We start from the raw sequence: 23766 nt of genomic DNA on the forward strand, positions 1-23766 counted from the left end.
TGCTCATTATTTACTCTATGTGTTCAAATATGCTGTTGAGACATGCTAATGAATTTTTTAACCTCAGTTTTTGTGTTTTCAAGTCTAGAAATTCTATTTGGTTCACTTTTAAAAATCTACCTATTAATATTCTAGACTTTCTCAGAAACAGTTTCTATTGACTGTATTTGTCTTTCTGTGTATAGACTATAGATTCCTGTCTTTTGGGGTTTCTTATTGTATTACTATTTTTTAGATGAAGTTCTGAAATAATAAAATGTAGCAACTCAAACAAATCAATTTGCTTGTTTGATTTGCTCTCTTCAGGCTTTGTTGGTCTGTCTTTGTATACCCAGTTAACATTTTAAACGTGGCAACTTTTGAAATCATCCATCACTACCTCATTCCTTAGAGTTCCCTGTTGTTTTCATTGTTGCTACATGTTCATTAGTTACTTTTTTAAACTAGTCTGTAACATCTTTTTTTTTTTTTTTTTTTACCTAACGTGAGGTCTATGCTCAGTTCACTTAAAGGTCACTTGAGAGATTCCTTTATATTCTTTAAACAAATGAGACTTCCAGTCTTTGCAAATGAAATGTATGTTTCTGTGTGTGTCCCTGTTTCTAACGCTTTAATAGGCAGTTTGTAAGCCTCCCTTAACTTTCATTTCTTTTTTGCTTCAAGTCTTAAATTGAACCAGAGTTCAGAGCTTAGGGCCTTCTCAGGTCTTTGCTGGGCATGTGCAAAGTCCTGGGTATACACACAGTTCTGTACATGTACACAGTCTTCCAGAATCCTAGGGTGAGTTGGAAGTTTTAAAAGTGTTCTATGAATATTTTATTCCCTATTTTTCCTCATAATTTTTTTGTCAGATCTTTGTTGGACCCAACTGTTAAAATTCTGACAGATGTTATTAATTTCTCTGTTTATTTTGAAAAATATCCTGAGGGTAGGGCTGTTTGCAAAAAGTAAGTTCTGTGCCACATCAAATATAGAGCAGCCTAGAAAGTCAAGCATTTTAGGAAACTGCCAGGACAATCAAATAATGGCAATTCACTGGACTTTAGGCTTTTTATTTTGGATATCCAAACTTGTTGTATTCCTCCATTGGTTGTTAGTTTTCTTGCTTTTATAGCTATTATAATTATGAGGCTGCTGGTTTGCAAAGTTATCATAAATTTGGGGAAGATAATGGGATTAAGAGCAAGTTAAAATGCCACAATACCTGCTGTTCTTATTGAGATTAAATATTTTTCTTTTTTTAGTAATAAATTTATTTTTTATTGGTGTTCAGTTTACCAACATAAAGAATAACACCCAGTACTCATCCTGTCAAGTGCACCTCTCAGTGCCCATCACCCATTCACCCCCCCACCCTCCTTTATTCAAGAAAAATATTTAATGGCTGAGTAATATTCCATTTCAGCCATTAATTTTTTTTCTTGAATAAACTCTTTACAGATTGTTGCAAGCTTCTAATTTCCTCAATTTTGAGGGCATTGATTTTGCCAGATTTTCTTTTCCTCTCATTGCTTTTATGGCAGAGTGGATTTTTGGGTGTCTTTACCATTTAAAAATTGTCCTCAAGGACCCAATTTTAAGGAATTTTTCTAGTTGGTGAGCATGATTTAGTATCTTTTTCATACTAAAGTTTATTAACTGGTAGTGTTTTATAATGTTAGTGTATAACTAGCAGAATAACAACATATGGACTATTCTGCTCTCTCACATATAATTACTGATTCTCTTGTAAAGCCATGTGGCTGATCTGGTTAATGAAATTTAAGCAGAAGCTACATGTAATCACCATTATCATAATAGGTATAGAGGAGATGATTTTGAGTAGAAGTAGAACTATTATTTCTTCCTTAAGTCATTTTTAAGGTGGAAATCTATACCATGGACTGCCCAAATCTGACTCTACCAGCTTTGTAGACAAATGTTTTATTTCCCTTATTCTTAACTAGTTATGAGTAGTTTAATTTCAGATTCCCTTGTTCCAGAGTTTATTCACACCAGTGCATATCATACCTGTGTATAAGGGAGTGATTATTAGAGTTAGATAGGTGTACCTCTCTCTATAATCTTCACTGTTTAGTTTTCTTAGTTGTAAAAAGCAGATTCACAGACACATCCTTTCAATGTGCGATCACTGGAGATTTTGTTTAATCATGTTGTGCTCCTCAGGTCAGTCCCACACTGAGTTATAAGTGTTTTAAGAGTTACAAGGTGTTTTAAGTTGTGTAAGAGTTATATAATGATTTTACCCTACCCATCCATAGTACAACATATCCTAAAGTCTCTTTAAATGATAGCTAGCTTAATTTAATTTCAACATCCTCCATGAAAATTTACTACATGGTGAAAGTCTTTTTGTAGTTGGCACTTCTAATTCTCTGAGAGCTTTTCTTTGTAAATATATTTGTTTCTGCTCCCACCCTGCTTCCTAGTTATGGGTGAATTTCCTACAGTCAATGTGGAATAGATCAAACATTCTTTTCAGCATACTATGATCTCATCCCTAAATTTGCATTTAATTCCCACCAAAATGTTAGTAAAGAGGTTAAAATGTCCTGACATTATTACTTTGAATGTTTTCTTTTTCTTTGTCTTTTTCTTTTTTCTTTTTGTTTTTTCTTTCTTTCTTTTTTCTTTCTTTTTTTTTTTTTTTTTAGATTTTATTTATTTACTCATGAGAAACACACAGAAAGAGGCTGAAATATAGGCAGAGAAAGAGGCAGCCTCCGTATCAGTAGCCTGATTTTGGACTTGATCCCAGGACCCCAGGATGATGACCTGAGCCAAAGGGAGACGTTCAGCCATTGAGTCACCCAGATTCCCATTTTGAATGTTTTCAAAAATTAAGTTATTATTCCTCTGAAGAATTCCAACAGCTTCAAAATCCTAACAAAATTTTATGTATTTTGGGGGGAAAGAATTTCTTTCAAAAATTTATAAGTAATGCTTCCAAAAAACCATATACCCAGAGGAAATAATAAGAGTATGGAACAATAGCATGCTTAATGAGATATTGAATATTGAATTCTGACTAATGAAATCTCTGAATTTTCTAACTGAAGAAGCTTCTGTAATATTATTAGAAAATATTAAATGGAAGATGCCAGTGGGTGAAAATCAAACAAACAAAAACATTAAAATGACTATTGTATAATTATATTTGCAGAAAGACTAGGATCAGTGAGGGGAAAATGAAGTAAATAAAAATATTAAATATTTGCTGATGTGCAAAAAATATTTCACTAGACATGGATGCATCTCCAGAATTAAGTGAATAAAAATATTAAACATTGAGCCATTCTAGTTGTCACACTGAGAAAGGTAGAAAAATGGTCATTAAGATGAGCACTTACAATGCATTATTAATTATGTAGTTTCCCTGGAGTATATTAGTTTTCTATTGCTTCGTACCAAATTAGCACAAATATAGCAGCTTAAAACAACCTCAGATCACCACCTCACAGTGATTCATAGTATTTTTACCTATGGGTCTCATATTCTTCACCCAACAACTGTCAATATAATAAGCAAAAATCCATAACTATCAAAAGCAGAGAACAAAGGTGTTCACATTCAATCTTAGGAAAGCACATTTTTTAGTACATACATCCTAGAAAACCAATCTCAAATATTTGGTTGCAAATCTTTCCAGTTGCAGATGTTCATATACACTAATGACAATTGTACTCCTATTTTCCGCTGCTATAGCAGGGTCACACAGGTCAAAATTCTCATGCTCAAGATGTGTTTTTTTTAAATTTTTTGACTGCCATCATGTTTGGCAGTTGTGCTAGTTGAGACCTTCAGTAAGGAGATACTGAAATTACACATATTATTAAATCAGAGGGCACATATAATAGAGCAGTATATTTTATGGTAAAGGCTCTGAAAAATAGGAGTGGAAGAAGACAGAATTGGGCAGGGAGTGCCTTTATACCTCAAGACCACATTAATCTGCTTTAGCAAGGTACCATCTAGATCTTGTGATAATGTTTGGGTCATTTTTCAGGATATTTTTGTTCAGTTATCAGAATAATGAGTAAAATGGAGATTAATAGGCTATTCCTGAATTCTTCAGATTTCTGAAGCTTGGACTTTTTCACTACTCAAATCAGATTGTCATATGGTCTCTCATTTGCTATATGGATTGTTGGTTGAGATGGCGGGTGGGTTCAGAGGCTTCCATTTCACCTTTCCCACTATAATTGCTTTTACCCAACAGATTAGAATAAATGTGAGTTCTATTACCAACTGTTATTATGAATTATACATTTAGAAACCCAGAAAATCCATTCTAAAGATAGTTTAGCTAAGACTCTACTCATTACCTGGTTTCTGTATGATCTCCTTCTAACAAAGAAGGAGAAGATATGGTACCTCTGATCTTTAGGAGTATCCATTCATATGTCCCTGGCCCATACACGAAAAGTTCTAGATTTTCTAACAAGGGTACTGAGTTTGGCATTGCAGACCTGAATGAGCTAAAGATTCAATAATTTTTAAAACTCAGGGACTCCAACTAATAAATTTTGGGTTTGGTTTTTAGATTTTTTTCTCTCCCATTTTTTTTTCTCTCCCATTTTAAAAGATAAAGACCCTTTGCAAGCCACCATAGAGACCCTTTGCACTTCACTCTCAGCTGCCAATTGGTGGTTAACTGCCTCTACTCTCTCACTATCTTTCTATAGCACATTAATGGAATTTAATAACAACCAATGAAGCCCACCGTTTTTATATATTTTATTCTCCACCTTTTATTTTTCAAATGACTAAATCATTGTTACAAGCTGGCTATTTCTCTCCACTGGAACATAAGCCAAATCAACTCAGATGAAAGTTTCAAAAATTGGACTTCTACCAGTGACTATTCATGCTCCACACACCTTACAGTATCAGGTCTTCATTACCAGCCAGGTGGTGAGAGATCCAGTCCTAAATCTTCATCCTACCAGCTGTACTCTTGGCCATTCCTCATTTCAGCTGTATTAATTTGGCTCTCTGGGAAACAGAAAATGAGACACAGTTAAGAGCGTTAGATGACAGATGGTAGCTACATTGGTGGTAAGCATAGCATAATGCATGGACTTGTTGAATCACTGTGTTGTACACCTAAAACTAATGTAACATTGTGTATCAACTATACTTCAATAAAAAAAAATTGGTAATCCAGCCACCTGTACAATTTTCTCTTTGTTAACTCATGACAAGTAAAAGTAGCATACTATATTCAAATATATTTATTTATGTGTGGTACTAAATTTTAGGAAAATGCTCATATACATATTTTAAAGAACAATGAAAGAAAATTGAATACTAGAAGACAGTTTTTTTCATATTTTAAAGTGATGAATCATTAATTAAGACATAAAGATAAGCATTCATGTGGTTCATCTTTCGAGGAGGGCAAAGTATGTGTAGCTCTCAAAAAACAAATACATATGTAGAATTTAAGAAACAAAACAGATGAATATAGGGAAAGAGAGGGAAAAATAAAATAAGATGAAAATTGAGAGGGAGGCAAACCATAAGAGATGCTGAACTCCTGGAAACAAACTGAGGATTGCTGGAGGGATGGTGGCTGGGGGGATGTGGTACCTGGGTGATGGGCACTAAGAATGGCACTTGATGTCATGAGCACTGGGTGTTATATGAAACTGATGAATCACAAAATACTACCTCTGGAACTAATTTAAAAAAGGAAAAAAATAAATAAAAGAATTTCAGCATTTTATTATAAAAGATATAAAGGAAAGGAAAAACAAGTCTGCAGAAAAAAGCATTCAGACCACAATTCTGAAACCTTAAAGGAAAGTGGGAGGGAAGTGAGACTAGTTAAGGAGACTCACCAAACATGTACATATTTGATAAAATCTTCATGAAACCAATGGAGAATTCTGAAGTGAAAATGACTCTTTTAGGGGATCCCTGGGTGGCGCAGCGGTTTAGCGCCTGCCTTTGGCCCAGGGCGCGATCCTGGAGACCTGGGATCGAGTCCCACGTCGGGCTCCCGGTGCATGGAGCCTGCTTCTCCCTCTGCCTGTGTCTCTGCCTCTCTCTTTCTCTCTGTGTGACTATCATAAATAAATGAAAAAAAAAATTAAAAAAAAATGACTCTTTTATTTTTTTTAAGACTTTATTTATTTACTCATTAGAGATAGAGAGAGGGAGGCAGAGGCAGAGAGAGAGGCAGGCTCCCCAAAGAGCAGGGAGTCTGATGTCGGACTTGATCCTAGGACCCTGGACCCTAGGACCCTGGGATCATTACCTCATTTCTCAAAGCAGATGCTTAACCAACTGAACCACCCAGGCACCCACAAGTGGCTCTCTTAGAGTCCTACATTCAGCAGACAGAAGCAGGTACTGAAATCCTTGCACTGGATTATCATCAGTTGGGGGCTGTCCTGGAAAGGAGAGGGAGAGCTTGAAAATACCATACCTGGAGATAATCCAGCATTTTCATTCTTTGAAGCTGAACAAATTCTTTCTTAAAGGGAATTGTAAGCAACACACTGTTATGTTTGTCACAACAAAACACAATCTAAATGCAGGAATTATAAATTTGGCCACTCAAATAGTTTTTCATTTTGTTTTAGTTTGGTTTTTAAGGAGAACACTTTTCAAAATCCAAAGGTTAGATTATTTTCTATGTATTAGTGAATATATAAAGTAGAAAAGTCAGAAGGTAATAAAAGAACTTGTTTTTCATATGCCAATGGCCAGAATTTCTTTTTCCAGAAGCTGCCACAATTATTATTTTCCATGGGCCCTTCCAGAGAAATTCTATGCACATAGAAGCATATGTATTTGTGCATGAAGAAACAAAAGCAATTGGCTTATGATCCATTCTTCACTCAATTACTGGAATTTGCTTCTGATAAAAGAAAGAGGCAGGGAGCCTGATCAATATCCACATAAACATGCCGATCATTGACCTACCAGTGGAGGGGATGATGGTAATTGCTAGAAATAAAGTCCATATCTAGGAAATGCTTTTAGCACCTACTTTATAATTGCTGATGGTAAGCAAACCTTCAATCTATAGATTTATGAGAAATATATCTTAATTGAATGTAAAGTAAGCTACATAATTTTCTATGGTATTAAGCATAGATATCTTGTAACCTAGAGGTTTCTCTATGTATGAGGCAACTCAGGTACCTCATTAGAGATTTCTTCCACTCTAGTAAAGACAGTCCACATACAGAGATGCAAGGGAGGACCAGGGGAGACCTAAGCCTGATTATCTCTTGATTTCTTGTCATCTTAAACATTTTAGTAAAATTGGTAAGATCCTTAATTCACGAAAGTTTCATTTGACAATCCAATTCTTTGTTACTTCAATATGTATTTTGTGAACTTTCATAGTCTTCAGATTATTTAATAAATTATTTTGGAGAAATTTCCAATCCGTTTGCCATTGGTGAATTTTGTTCATTTTTATTGTTCCACATTATTTGATATTATGATTACAGGAAACTTCATAGGGTTGGCAGGTTTTGGAGTATTTAATCTCTTCCATAATGTCTTGTATATGCCAATAGTATTTTTCTGTCATATTAATTATGAATTCTAGTAAGTTTTGATTTTTTATTGTTTAAGTATTCAAACTTTGTTTTTCAAAATCATCATAGCTATTTTCAATATTTTGTATTCCAATATAAATTTTAGAATCAGCTTGTCGTTTTCCACAAAAATTCTGCTGGAATTTTCAGAGATATTTCATTGTATCTGTAATTTAATTGAGTGAATCTACATCTTTGTAATACTGAGTTCCATAATTAGTTAACATCAGATATCTCAATTGATTTTTTTTTCAAGAATGTACTTCTTATTTTACTGGAGTTGTTTACACTTTTCATGAACTATGTTGCTGGTGTTTTATTTTCTTCTCCTAATATACCTATGAATTCACTCCCACATCATTGTTAGTGTTTAGAAATACAGAGATTTTTGTTTTGTTTTTGTATATTTATTTATATCTGTCAGCCCTAATTCACTTATTTACTCATTATCTCAAATTGTTTGGTGAATTATTTATTTATACAACTAAGTTGTCTGAAAAATTGAGCATTTTAATTTTCCTCCCCATCTGTGTAACTTTATTTTTGATTCCTTATTTCACTAGATAAGACCTCCAGTATATTGCTGAAAACGAAATATTGAATAACACTTTAGAATATTTATCTATATCCTTATGAATATTATTATCTTATCTTACTGTTTAGGTGAAAATAGTGCTCTTTCCAGTTTAAGGGTGAGAAAGTAAGCCTCAGTGAATTACTTTCACTTTCTCAAAGTTAAACTGTTCATATCTGGGCAAACTGGTACTAGAAACAGCTAACTCATTGTAATTCTTGGGATTTACCTTTTTCTACTTGTATCACCTCATCTAATATCAAATTCAATTGGAAGTACCTTTTCTCCTAACATTGTTAGTAAAAGTATCTTTTTAACATTCTGACTGAGAATCCCTTGTACTAATAAGGTTAATGGAAAGTCAATTTCTCCCACCAAAGGCTATAACTGGAGTGACCACATTTGAATCTTTACTTCTCCAAGTTTGTATGTGTTCAGAGTTACTTCAATAATACTTCATATGTGTACATGTAGTGATTTCCCTAGTGAAACTTTATGCATATATTTTTAGCATCTCTATTTTGAAGTTCTCTAATGATAACATTAATGATTATGCCTCACAAGATTGGGTATTGCCAATCCTAAATCTGTGTGTATAGGGCACATCAATATCCCTTTCAGCTATTTCAAAGTTTTTATGTCTAAAGTTAAATACTAAGTGTCAAAAGGACATCTATTTTTTACTATATATAGAATATTTATAAACAGGATTTATAAATATATAAATAATTATGAAAAGAATAATAAAATGTAATTTAAATAAAATTGACACACTTCCATATAATCTGTCTAAGCATATTTTTAACTACCTACATGAGCCCAGTTAAGTCATTTTTGATGCTTTATATGGAAATGATTATAGAGGCCATTTGATGTTATTAAATTGCATGAAAAAAATCTTACATTTCTCCAGTTGATGAATCTTACCCTTGAGTTTCATTTTATTAAACTATAATTATTAGATCCTCTAATATTCATACAAGAAGAGCCTGTATCAAATTTTGAGCTCAAAACTAAGCAGCAAGAAGATGAAGTGTAATGGGACAGAGAACTAAAATAGCTGTAGGAGTTCCTTTTCAAAAGTATCAATCCATTTAATATCCAAAGCTACAGGCATAAAAATGAAGTTTGAATATAGATGCTTTATCATGCATATTGAAGTTGACCTTCTAAAAAGTACAATCCTCAATTTTTAAACTTTCAAAATGTTCTATTTTATACATTAAAATTTACCTGAAAATAGGATATATTCTTTCCTTTTTAGCAAGTGAAGTGGTTGGTGTCTGATGCTGCACCATATTATTTCTCATTTAGAACTGAACTCCTTACACTCTATTTAGGGACCCTCAATAGGCCCAGAACGATAAGGGATATTTTCATTGTTGGGTACAGACAAGTTATAGTTCGTTGCCTATTCAGGTTCCAAAATAAATTGCACACAGATCTATACAGACATATCAATATTACATTGACACTAACATCCAGAGGGAATATAGAAGTAGAAAGATTAAAGACTAGAAAACTCTCACTGGTTCATCAGTTAATATACATTAATACATATTAAGTGAATATGATTTATCAAACCTTATTTTGGACACAGAAGATATAAGGATGACAAGGGAAAATTGGTGTTTTGGCCTTCATGAATTTACACATTTTTTTAAAAGACAGATATTAATCATCCATACATAAACAAATGAGATAGTTCCTTCATCTTATGAGTGCTAAGAATAAGTATATAATGTTATGTGATGAAGAATGACTGATGAGGAATTTTTCTTTAGTAGTGTGGTCAGGAAACTAAAACCTTAAATAATGAGGAGGCAGCAGTGAAAATATCTTGAAGAATGTTCCAAGCAGAAGAAACAATGGGAAAGGACCCTAGTTAAGAATGAAAATCCTGGATGATTGTAAACCATGTCACCAAGTGTGGCCTTTTACCCAAGTTTCATTTCAGAGTTCAAATGTTTTCCAGGTTATACTCATTCATTAAGAAATACATTTTAAAATATCCAAATTAAATCTATAGCTGAGTGACACATAAAATAATAACCTGTGAAAATTCCCTATAATCATATACTAAAATACTCAGGGCTTTATTTAATATCTATTTTTTTTTAAAGAATGGCTACATTTTCTTTTTTTTTAAATGAAGTTCTGATATTGTAGGGAGATTCAGACATTCTAGCTGGGAAGCACACACAGAATATAAAGAAGGAAACCATATGAAATGAACACCAACTGTATATATCCATATTGCTCTGAGGGCCTTATTTTGTCAATTTCTCACAACAAATATGCGATTAACGTCGTTTTACTTGTTTTCTATCAAGGAAGCTGATTGACAGAGGGAATATGACCAATTTAAAAGTGAGGGGGGCATTGTTGTGGAGATACACATTCAACACTAATCTAAAGTGTGTGGCCTCTAATTTACATTATTGCCTCAAAAGGAAGATATGGAAGGAGAGAAGGCATTCATTCCATTACCCTAATGATGTCCTATTGTTGATTAACACTGGTGGACTTTTACTTTTCTACTTTTGTCACTGACTCCTTCTTTTTCAGGCTTTTCCTTTAGAAGAATTTAGAAGCAACGCTGTGAATATGACATTTACCCAAAAGAAAAATGGCCAAGTCAGTTGAGAATAACCTTATAATGTGTTCATGGATTCCAAATTCAACTCTCAGAACAAAACCCTCTGGCTTTTGAAGAGTGAGTCTCGCTTTGTGTGTGAGTGTGAATCTTTTACACTTATGACAAATTCAATATTTTGTTCAAAAATTAAAAGGAATAAAATTCAATAAAGATGTATATTTTACCTTATTCTAGGTTCAGAATCTCAACCTTATCTTTATTATAAAGGTGAACAAGCTAATCTGAATATACTATAAGCATTGACTCTTTAACACAGAGCACGTCAAATAAGTGTTTAATATACTCAATGGATAAACAAACAAAACTGAATAAACAGCTATAGGGATATAATAAATTATGTTGGTTCATATTTAATGCCAAACACTGGAATTTGAAATTGCTAATTAAAGACATTAGTGAATGTCAATACAGCAATATTTTAATGACTCCAAGATAATCCCACAGCAATCAATTTAGATCAGAATGAGTTTATTGTAAAGTGCCAAAGGTGGAAAAAATGCTTCCTTTGCACTATAAAACAACAATTTCTCAAATGAATAATGTCTAGTCAAAATTTAACTAGATAATTACTTAATTTGCATTTATTAAGAAAATATAATAACTGGGAAGAAAGCTCTTTGGGAAATGACCTAAGAGGTAATAGTTGACTTAGATAAACAGTTATACCTTTACTTCTGGATACACAAACACATTAATGATACTAACAAATCAGAACAACGACAAAAACAACAAAACCCAATAATAACAAGTAACATGATATTTATTTTACAGAAAGCAAGTGTCAATTTTATACTTGGTGGAGAGGTAGTTTAATGTGTTAAATAAGAATGCAAGCGTCTTTCTTTCTTTCTTTCTTTCTTTCTTTCTTTCTTTCTTTCTTTCTTTCTTCTTCTTTCTTTCTTTCTTTCTTTTCTTCTTTTCTTTCTTTCTTTCTTTCTTTCTTTCTTTCCTTCTTTCTTCTTCTTTCTTTTCTTTCTTCTTTCTTTCGTCTAGTTTTCCTAGAATAGGGAAGGGTACCTATTTTATTTCTGCACTTACATAAGTGGAGATAAAAATAAATACCTTCATGAAACTTGCTTGCCATATTATTCCAAAAGGATCTAAACATTGTTCACTCCCTTCATGATATTGCAAGCAAAAAAGTCTGGAAAAAAATCACACTTAAGTTCAAATATCCCTCTTTAATATAATAAATGGTCTAATCTAAGTAATGGGGGTCTTTTGGCCCATGGTGCTGGCAGCAGGAGATTCTTATTAACAACAAAGTGGAGAATTGTAACACCCTCCAGAGCTGGGCTTAGAGGTGATTTAGAGTTCAAATAGGTCAGAAGAATATCTAATGTTTTGTGACATTAAAGGGGCCAAGAGCAGATATTGAAGTTGAAAAAGATAACCAAGAATTAGAAAAATATGGAGGTAAAATGTAATAGATTTCAAAATGGAGAGAACTTGCATCTCTTTTCATCAAGAAGTAGTATCTATTTTCTCACCCTTTGAATCCAAGCTTGCTTCGTTATTTGGTTTGACCCACATAATATAGCATAAATGACATTGTGCCAATCCAGAGCATATAAGAGGCTTTTCAGATTTTGCTTTCATGCCTTATAACTCTACTGGTATGTGAATCAGTCCCAAATGGTCTGTGATATATCACAGTCACCTCCATCACTTCAGTAGAAAGCTTGCCGTTGCCCAATATGTGAAAGTGACCATCTGGAACAACCCATTCACCAGTAAAACTTTCAACTTTTTGCAGATATATGAATGAATAGGATTATATCTACAGTCTCAGCCCAGACTAGACAAAAAAAAAAATAGGAGAATTATTAGCTAACTAAATAGCTTTAAGACACTAAGGAATCATGAAGAAACAGAAAATGTGAACAGTCCAATAACAAGTAGGCAGATTGAATTGGTAATTAAAAATCTCCCAACATAGAAAAACCCAGGAGCAGATGGCTTCCATGCTGAATTCTATCAAACATTTGAAGAATTATTGCCAATCTCTCTCAAACTCTTCCAAAAATTTGAAGAGGGATAAACACTCCCAAATTTATTTTATGAGGCCAGCATTACCCTGATACCCCAGCCACATAAGGACGCTACAAGAAAAAATTATAAACCAATATCCCTGATGAATATAGATGCAAAACTTCTCAGCAAAATATTAGCAAACCAAATTCAACAGTACATTAAAATAATCATACACCATAGTCAAGTGAGATTTATCCCTGGATGTAAGGATAGTTCAAAATACACAAATCAGTGAATGGATAAGCTACATTCATAGAATGAAATATAAAAATCATATAATCATCTCAATATTTGCAAAAAAAGCATTTGACAAAATTCATAGCCTTTCATTATAAACAATCTCAACAAATTGGATACAAAAGGAATGTACTTTAATATGATTAAGGCCATATATAAAAAGCCTACAGCTAACATTATACCCCATAATGGTGAAGGTTTAACAGCTTCTTCTCAAAGATCAGGAACTAGAGAAGGTTGTCATTCTCACCACTCATGGAATATGATTTTTAATAAAATTTTTATGATATACAGCATATGATACATTGCATATAATGATACAACATATCATATATTATGTTTTTCCCTCATATCATACAATATTTTAACAGCCATACAATATTTTAACAATCAAATATATAGGATAGAATACATAAAATATAATACATAATATTATATGATATATAACAATATCAAAGTTATTTTTGTGGGGATATGCATAAGGAGAATTTCTGAATCTTAACTTTACTAAACTAACATTTCATTAAACATGAGTATAGATATATTTATTTTTTCAAAGATTTTATTTATTTATTTATTTATTTATTTATTTATTTATTTATTTACTTACTTACTTCCTTATTTGAGAGAGAGAGAGAGAGATCACAAGTGAGAAAGAGCACCAGTAGGGTGCAGTAGAGACAGAGGCAGGGGGAGAATCCAGCTCCCCCCTGAGCCAGGAGCCCTCCATCCCAGGACTCATGACTGCGCCAAAAGCAGACACTTAGCCAACCGTGTCATCCAAGTGACCTTGGTATAGATGTACTTAAAGAAATTTAGAATATCTCCTATCAAAATCTTGCCCAGAAAAAAAAAAAAAAAAGAATTACTTAGTAATTATTGTTCCTCCCATTAGTAATTTTTAAACCTGAATGCTTTATATTTGATATGCACCTGAACCTAATAACAGTTCCAAGCAAAGCACAACTGTATGCAACATTCTTCCATCCTTTGGGGAGAAAGAAAACAAATAGTGTTAGTGACTTGAGAGAATGTCATTTACCCATATATTCCTTCGTTTATGGATTCTTTCATCAAAAATTTCTCTTTGCCTCAAGTGATTTAAGCATCATGTTGACAGACCCTGCTCTGAAGGAGCTTTTGATATAATGGGTCAGAGACACATGCCTTTGTAATATGACAATAATTGATATAAGGATGAAAGCACAAAGAAATAGTATTTTTTATCTCAGCTTGATGGCAAAAATAATTCACAGAGGAAGTGACACTTGATTTGAGTTTAAACTGCATCGTTTTTCATATCAATGGATTAGAAGACTTTCAAAACAGGAAAGAGTTTTACAAGATCTTGCTTCCATAGAAAACCTTTAAATATAATATTTTAAAAGAGTGTCTCAACCAAGTGATCTATGCAACTTTTTTTCATTTACTGTTTAAAATATATGTTATTTAAAATAGAAATCGGTAAATATAAGAAGCGAAAAACAATTTGTGACTTAAAGCAGCTTGAACTTAACCTAGAAAAACTCTGTATATTAATTTTGAGACAGAGAAGGTGAGAGAGAGGGAATGAATCCATAAAAGTCTCAGGCACAGAAGAGTTATGTGCAGTAGATCTAAGATATAATCACAGTTCTATTATTTGTCAGTAAAACATATACACACCACGTTTTAAAAAATGAAACAGCACACAGACACAAACACAAAAATACTCTAATTTCCCAGTTGAATAAGGTAAACTTTAAGGATCTTCTTACTTTAGCACTGACTTTTTAAATTATTTATGGGTAAAATCAAAATTAATGAAACATGCATGCATATGTATATTTACTTGCAAATGCAAACACAAACACATATGCTATACATAATCATATATACATGTAGATATACACGTACAAACAAAAATCGGGATAAAAGCAGTTGCTATATGGAGAAAAATCTGAAATTTTTAATAGTTTAAAACATAATATTTTTCTCTGTCTGGTGACTAGATATTAGATCTCCTAAAATTTAAGTTAACTGCAAACTTACTGTTTGCTAAACAATGCAAACATAAGGAGAGGAAGATATTCATGGCTCACAGGGAAAATAATTACAATTATAATCCTCAATTATAATTGAGGTAGTTGTGATAACAAAACCTGGCTTTAAAAAAGTCTAGCTCTCGAATCCTGATGGGCACCTATGGAGGGCCCAAACAACTTTCTATTGTTTTCTTCTTTGCATACATTGGTGAGGTATTGTTTGTGCAGTTCTGTGAATTTCCTTTCTTTATGAGGCTGGATATTTTTGTGATTGTGAATGCATTTGTGGGTCTAGTTCTTGTTTTCCATTCATTTTTACTATTGTAATCATAACTTGTTTTCTTCCCCTTTTAAACTATTTTTCTTTCTACTTTAATAACCTTCTAACCCATGTTCTTTCCATATAATGAGTCGTAGTATTCAATCGAAATAAGCCCCCCTTTTTTTCTATTTGGCAATAAAGAGATGGCATTTGTCGATCCCATTATTAAAGAACTAATGAGCCATATGTTTTTTATAACTCTCTGAAATATACTTGCATTATATATATATGGATCTTTATTTGGTGAAGGTTCACTGGTCCTCAGGGAATAACAACTTCAACATGGTAAAATAAATATTTGTGACATAGATCTGATAAAATAACATTTTATTATAAAACAATATAGAATTTTCACGTATCAGACATTATTTCTAAGACCAGCACTTAGAAGCTCAATGTTACACACCAGCAGTACAGATATGTTTATTTTTTATTGTTCACCATATTTATTGCAATATAATTAAAGAAGAGTGCATATATTTTAAGTATACTTTTGTGACTCTGGACATAGGTATAAACCCTTAAAACCATAACCACAATCAAGATCTAAACCATTCCCAGATATTTTGTAGCACCATTTTGTAATCTCTCCCAACCATACCCCTAGAATTTCCTACATTTTATACAATTAGAAGCTTATAGCAGGTACTACTTTTTGCCCATCATCTTTCATGAACCATAACTATATTGAAATTGATCCATACTGCAACATGTACCAATAATGCTTTTCTTTGCACTGTTTAATAGTAGTCTGTTGCATGAATATTCCAAATTTGTTTATCCACTCATCCCTTGATGGCCATTTGTTAATTCCAGTCTTGCTCATTACAAATAAAGCTTCTATCAACACTAATGTACAATTTTTAATGAACCTATACCTTCATTTATCCTGAGTAAATACTCAAGTAAAATTTCTAGAACATATAATAGATACATACTTAGGTTTTTAAGAAATTGTCAACTTATTTTCCAATATGTCTTACCAATCTACATTCTTGTTAGTAGTTTATGAGCATAGATTTTTCTTGGCTGTTGCAAAAGGTTGACAATATTACTCTTTCTATTTCTACTTTACTAAAATCTTACTATTGTTGCTAAATGATTACATTTGTCAAATAAACTTTCTGTGTATTGAAATAATACACAAAATTTTCTTTCTCAATTTATCTTTAGACTTATTTATATGGTAAATTATATTGCTTTCTCTTCATTTCTCTGCTAAACCCTACTTGGTCATAATGAGTGTCATTTTCATATGTTGTTGGATTGGACTTGATAAAATTGCGTGCATTCTTACTGCCTCTATCTTCGTAAGCTTTACTAATTTAGAGTTTTGTTTACATATTTATAATCAGGATACATGATACATACTTAGGATCTGTTGGTGACAGAATCATTCAACCTTTTTATTACTGAAAAAGTCTGTATTTCATCATCATTTTTAAAGTGATTTTTTGTTCTGAGTGAAGAAACAATCTCTCCTTGAAATTTGATTATCTGGTTTGCACATCTCCAATTCAAAAATTAAAAATAAATATATCTAAAAAAACCAACCATATTCAAAGACTCTATTTCCATTAAGTTAATATATGTCTGAAATTTATTTTTTTTATAAAAGAATACAAATGAAGATATGACTTTATTGGCTGACAATGTTAAAAAGCAGTAGAAATAGACCCATGAAGATTTCAAACGACCCAGATATTCTTCAATGATTTCAGATAAGTATGCTTAAAGTGATTTTGGCAAAGAATTAAAAAATATTAAAATCAAAGAAAATTTCTAGAACGAAATATAACAATAATAATAAAATTAATAAAAACCAAAGAGAAAATATCTTAAATGCAACTTCAGAAAAATAAATACATACATATTTATCATAGCTGAAAGACTATTCTTATTCAGTTGGGTTTGGGAGTCATAATAGTTATCTATGAGGGCTTGAGAGAACATGACACATAAGAATTGAGAATAATTTATTTTGATTAGAGAAAGATAAATAAAAGTAAGTGATTTAAACTATGAAAACTATGAGATTAGCATGGGATCACATATGGATTTTAAAGGAAGCATTCCTTTTCACTTATCAGACCCATAATTAATATAAAAATATAGCATAATATGGTAGGAAGAATGTGGATAAACAGGATGTTTACATATGCTAGAAATATAACTCTCTTATTCTCTGGGAAAAACAATTTGATAAATTTTATCAAAATATAAACTCATACAAATCCTTTATTCCAGTGATTCTATACATAGAAATTTAAGCATAATACAGAAGACCCAGTTTTCTTTTTTTTAATATGATGCAAAATTATGAGTAAAATATGGTCATAGAGATACTTTGCAAAGCTATGAATTTCTTTTGTCAAATACTGAATACTGGTTTTATTTAAAAAAAAACGAATTATAAATATTGGCAATTGGAGGCTTAAATATAGGCCTGATTAAAGGAGAAATAAAGTAATAACATTCAAACACTAACACTTTTTGTTAAACTCCAAAACTTAACTAGTGTGATATTTTAGAATAGAAGCAGAATAGTAATAGTCAAAACTTTTTAAAAATATTTTATTTATTTATTTAAAAGAGAGAGTAAGAGGTAGCATTACCAGTGTGGGGGTGGGTACAGGGAGGGGGCGAAGCAGACTCCCCGCTGAGGTGGGAACCAAATGCAGGACTCAGTCCAGGATCATGACCTGAGCCAAAGGCAGATGATTAACTAACTAAGCCACCCAGGCACCCCTAAAAATTTTGTTTTTATAAAGTAATCATTCTACACTTCCAAATTATATGTGCCTAAATAAAGGTGAGACAGTAATGTTAGGGACAAAATATTTCAAGTAAATATATCCTTTAAAACATTTTTCAAAAATATGTAACCACTACCATATGTCCCTACATATATTTATTCATCTTTTAATCTAAATTATTCAGTACGTACAATGAATATTTGCTATGAATTTACATTTACAAATATGGCATAGTATGAGCTCAAGAACATTTTTTAATCGGTTTGGGAAAGAGTAAAATGTCTCTATTAAATAATTTTGTGAAAATGCAAGACTATTTTAAACCAAGTGTTAAGATTTGTGGCATAAATAAGAAAAATAAAAAATTCAAAGGAAAGAAAATCTAGGCAGTCTGAATATTGGGAATATATTTCTTAAGTAATGTCAGATATGTGTAGATAAGTGTGTCACTATTCATACATTAGGAAGAAGAAGTTTCAAAGAAATTATAGCAACGTGAGAAATGTAGGGAAGATAGGTATGATTTCAGTGATGTGCAAACATTCTGGTATAGTGGGTGATGTAATTTGGGGAAAATATGGAGAGTTACGCTTTATAATTTTGCAAAGAAATAGAAATAGTTCAATTTGGGAGCACTTGGGTAACTAACTCAGTTAAGTATCTGCCTCAGCTGGCGTCATGATCTCAGGGTCCTGAGATTGAGCCCCACATCAGGTTCCCGGATCAGTGAAGAGCCTGCTTCTCCTTCTCCTGCTGCATCTCCCCCAGCTTGTGCTCCTCCCCCCCCCTCTCTCTCTCTCTCTCTCTCTCTCTCTCTCTCTATATATATATATATATATATATATACATATATATAGCAAAAATGTGGATAAGCATGGATGATTACATTTGTCAAATAAATTTTCTGTCTATTGTATGTCAAATAAAATCTTTAAAAAAAGGAAATATAATTAGTTCAAGTCTATGTAATACTGCTAAATTTATTATCAAAAGACTAACAAATGTCTATTTTTTTGAAAACTAATATTTTTGTCATTAGCTTTAAAACTAAATTTCTAAAATGCTTACATATTCCACTTGAAGTTCAATAATGCTAAATTGACCTCAAGTGGAGGGTTTCAATACTCAGTTCTTCAAATTCTTCACCTTTCCAGGCCAAAGCCATGGATACCTAACCGACCTTTTATTCCCATACATGTAAAGCTGAAGCCCACCCTCTCTTGGGAAAATAAGCATTTCTACTGTAGTCTCCCAGGGAGCGCTTATTAATTAAAACCTCCATTTGTACAATTTGAAAAATAAAAGGAGGGATAACATGGAGTTTAAATGTCACTTTCATTGAAGACAGAAACTAATCTGGATGAGTATTTTTTTTTTTTAAGATTCTATTTATTTATTCATGAGAGACACAGAGAGAGGCAGAGACACAGGCAGAGGGAGAAGCAGACTCCTCTCAGGGAGCCAGATGCGAGACTCAATCCCAGGACCCTGGGATCCTGACCTGAGCCAAAGGCACACCCTCAACCACTCAGCCACCCGGGTGCCCTGGATTAGTATTTTAATATAAGACAAATGCATCTGCTAACACAACCATAGACTAGGGCTGATTTACCCGTCCGTTTGTAGGCAGGAGCCTCTAAGACAGTGTTGATGGAGCAGAGAATTGGTACTTTCTGAAGGCAACAACTATCAAGAGGAGTTTAAAAAAAAATGTAAACTAATATTTTGTTTAAATTTGTTTCCACAAAACTAGAGAGTTAAACTGTTTGTGAACTTTTGATAATTAATGTACTAAATACAAATATAGCTAGATATCCTTTCACATTTTAAAACATTATCTTAAATCCAGAATTCATAAAGGAAAATATTTAGTTAAGCAAATTCATGTGTAAACTTTGATGATCCATTATATAAACTTATATGACATCCATAAAGATAATTGCTTTAATATAAGTACAGTTCTTTCTCTTAAATCATTGAAGAATTAGGAAAAAATGGGCCAATAGTTTCACGAATAATTCAAGAAGAAATAATACAAACAAAACTTCACTAATGTCACGGGTGATAAAAAAAAAAAACTATTTAGTGAAATATCTGGATAATGTTTAGCTTATCATGTTAAAGAGATCTCCTTCTATGTCCATCTTTTGGAGTTCCTTTTATCACAAATTATTTTCTGACATCTATAGTTTATTTTTCATGGAATAAACTTTAAAATTACCCATTAGCTTCCCTGGAGCAGTTTATTTTATCATATCCCTGCATTTATCTTATTTTCCATTAGTTAATTTTTGAGTGATTTTATTTTGGGTAATCCCTTGATTTTTATAACAAAACCATAAAACATATTAGGTGTCTTTTTAATCTCTCCATGTTGGAGAGATTAAGAAATACCAAATACTTTCTTAAGTATTAAAGAGTTAGAAAATTAGAAACCTTGGAAATGTTTTTTAGTGCACAGTATTTTTGAGTAAAATAAACAATTTTCTTCTTATGGATTTTACAAGTCCCATATTATGTTTAAAGGATTTTAATTTGATTTCTTTTGCTCTCTCCTTTTCTTTCTCTCTCTGCTGTTAATTAGGAAAAATTAATAGAATATTTTAACATTTGATTATGTAGATAATTTAACAACTATAGTTTAACTCACTGGAATTACCTTCATAATTATAGTGCATAAAACAATCTATTAACACTATGGGCTATTTTCTAGTGTATGAACGTTAGGTTTTGGCCAGTGTCCTCTAACAAAGAGAAACCACAAGATGAGTTAAATTTTGAGAGATAATTCAGAATAAAATGACCTTTACCACATCAATATGATTGTATCAAATAGACAAGTTAATTCATAGGGTCTACCTTATATTTTTCTTAGCTTAATATCATCTACTCCATCTTCTACAGTTTTCTAGATATGAGAAATTTTCTAGCAAAAGTAGAGCTCCGTATTAAAAATTCAAATATTTGAACACAAATGGCTCTATTCTCATTTCCATACTATGAAATAATATTTCTGGAAGCCTTTTCATCTTTTTTGAACCCTGTAGATTGTCAACATTAGTCTGATTTTGAGTAAAATATAGTTCCACCATAGTCAAATGGAAAACCAATATGAAACCTTTGTAAGTCCCTTACAAAATATAGAGAAAAACATTACTTTTGGTCTATGAATAATTATAATTATTTTAATATTTATTAATATAATTGTTTCTAAACAGTGGTATTTGTTTTTGTTCACATTGAACTCGTAATTAGTGTGATCATAACATTTTTTGTTTTGTACTTTCCTACTTTATTCTATATTTAATCATTTTGTTTGCTTTCTACTAGGCTTATTGATTCTTTGTCTCTAAGTAAATCATTTTGTATATTTACTCTTTAGAAAAATTTTTTTCTGGAGCACCTGGGTGGCTCAGTGGTTGAGTGTTTGCCTTTGGCTCAGGTTGTGATCCCAGGGCCCTGGAGTCACATCCCACATCAGGCTCATGTGAGGACCCTGCTTTTACCTCTGCCTATGTTTCTGCCTCTCTCTGTGAATACATAAATATTCTGTGTCTCTTGTGAATATATAAATAAAATAAAAATATATTTTTTTCTTTCTTTATAAATCTAAGTGATTTTGTATATTTCTCCATACATAATATATTTTATTGTTAATTATAGTAATAATGCTAATATAATATAAATTAACATTGATTTTTCTTGAAAATCAAACAATATATCCTCTGGTATTGACCAAAATTATTTATATATTAGTATTGACTTAGTCATCTTTTTATCGATATAATTTAAGCAAGATTGAAATTTTAATGACAGAGATCTATGAAATATAAATACTTTGACCTGATACTATCATTTTCATACACTCATTTGATTTCTCTGAAACATGCATTCTATTTTACATCAACAAAATTTATATATACTTCTTTGGGTTTTATAAATTCTTTACAGATTATCATCTTGCAAAGAAGTTTAATCTGACATGTGTAGTTTACTTTTTTTTTAGTAAAGAAGAATGTTTGTGAACTTTTCTTATATTCCACAAGTTATAAATTCTACTGAACCTATAAATAAGGGAGCCTTGTAAGTGAAGATTTGTATGCATGTATGCATGCTTGCATGCATTTATATGCTTCTTCAGTGTGAAAGTTCACAGATACTTTCTTACAACAAGTAGAAACAGAAATTTGCCATGGCTCTGGTACTCCTTATTTTAGTAAGCATCAATAAAAGAACTAATGAATCATTTATATATGAGAAAAGTTTGCCATTCATTCAACAGGGGAATTTTCTGTTTTTTTTTGTTTGTTTGTTTATTTATTTATTTATTTATTTATTTTTATTGAGAAATTATTGAAATGCAACATTGTATTGTTTTAGGTGTACCACATAATGATCTAATATTTGTATATATTGCAAAATAGCCACCACAACAAGTCTAGTTAATGAAGGAAATTTTTAACATTCTTAACATTGCTTTCAGTTGTCTCTCTTTGTTTTACCTTTCCCCACTAAGACATTAGTATTTGTTTTATTAAAATGATACAGTATTCAAACACCTTGATTTTTAGAGTTCAAGAATGGTTATGAAAGGAAAGGTTCCTTTTCACAAAGTTCTAGGGTTCTCCACAGAAAAGAACCATGACTCTAAATCTTTTCAGTTTATAATTTAAGGTTAATGGATATTATCCAATTGTTTCAGATGCAACTGAAATGGTTGTCAGTCATAAATGCAACAATTTACCTTCAACCATACCTTCTAAGATGAAGCCCATCAGAGGAACAGGAGATTGTTATCAAGTAAAGCAGGATTAAATTTACCACTCAGATGCCAGATGAACCAACCTGTGGCTGGTCACAGTATAATGCTAGGCAGCCAATATCTTTTCATTGACGTTATGAACAAGCTTTCTAAGTTTTAGTCTTCTTTGTGTTTTTAAAATAAGGAGCTATACAGTCTCAGTGTTCTGTGTGATTTTTAATTAGAGGCTTCTTTCCTGGGTATGGCACTGAGAGAGCAACAACACCATCACCTGCTAAACCACAATTAACTGTTCTAAGATTTCTTATGATGTCATTGTTTAAAAAATGAGAATTAAAATTTATTCTCAGAAAAGATATTTGCAAACAATATATACAATAAGATGTTAATATCCAAAATATATAAATAATTTTTATAACTAAACACCAAAAAACAAACAATCCTATTAAAAAATGGGAAGAGGATCTGAATAGACATTATCCCAAAGAAGGCATAGAGATGGTGAGCAAGGAGATGAAAAGATGTTCAACATCACTCATTATCAGAGAAATGCAAATCAAAACCACACTGAGATATCACCTTGCACCTGTCAGAAAGGCAAAAATAAAGAAGACAAGAAATACCAAGTGTCAGCAAACACGTGGTAAAAGAGGAACCCTTGTGAACTGTTGATAGAAATGTAAATCGGCACAACTACTGTAGAAAACAGTATGGAGTTTCCTCAAAAGATTATAGCTAGAAATACCATAGAATCCAATAACTGTACTATTCGTATTTATCCAAAGAAGATGGAAATAATATTCTGAAAAGATATGCACATACCTATGTTGAATGAAGCA

The 23766-nt window shown here is 31.9% G+C and overlaps 1 long non-coding RNA gene across 2 annotated transcripts in view; it reads left to right on the top strand.

Moving 5' to 3' along the window:
• LOC144313054 (uncharacterized) overlaps positions 1 to 23766 on the top strand; it is a 162644-nt gene that overhangs the window by 75706 nt on the left and 63172 nt on the right. Inside the window, exons 2-3 of one of the 2 annotated variants that reach the window (XR_013378752.1) lie at positions 10702 to 10867; positions 19792 to 19877. This is a non-coding gene — a long non-coding RNA (uncharacterized LOC144313054). The remainder of the gene's footprint in view (positions 1 to 10701; positions 10868 to 19791; positions 19878 to 23766) is intronic. The other variant, XR_013378750.1, reaches the window with a different exon arrangement.

This window comes from Canis aureus, chromosome 4 (genome assembly GCF_053574225.1).
Source record: "Canis aureus isolate CA01 chromosome 4, VMU_Caureus_v.1.0, whole genome shotgun sequence".
Classification (NCBI taxonomy): Eukaryota; Metazoa; Chordata; class Mammalia; order Carnivora; family Canidae; genus Canis; species Canis aureus.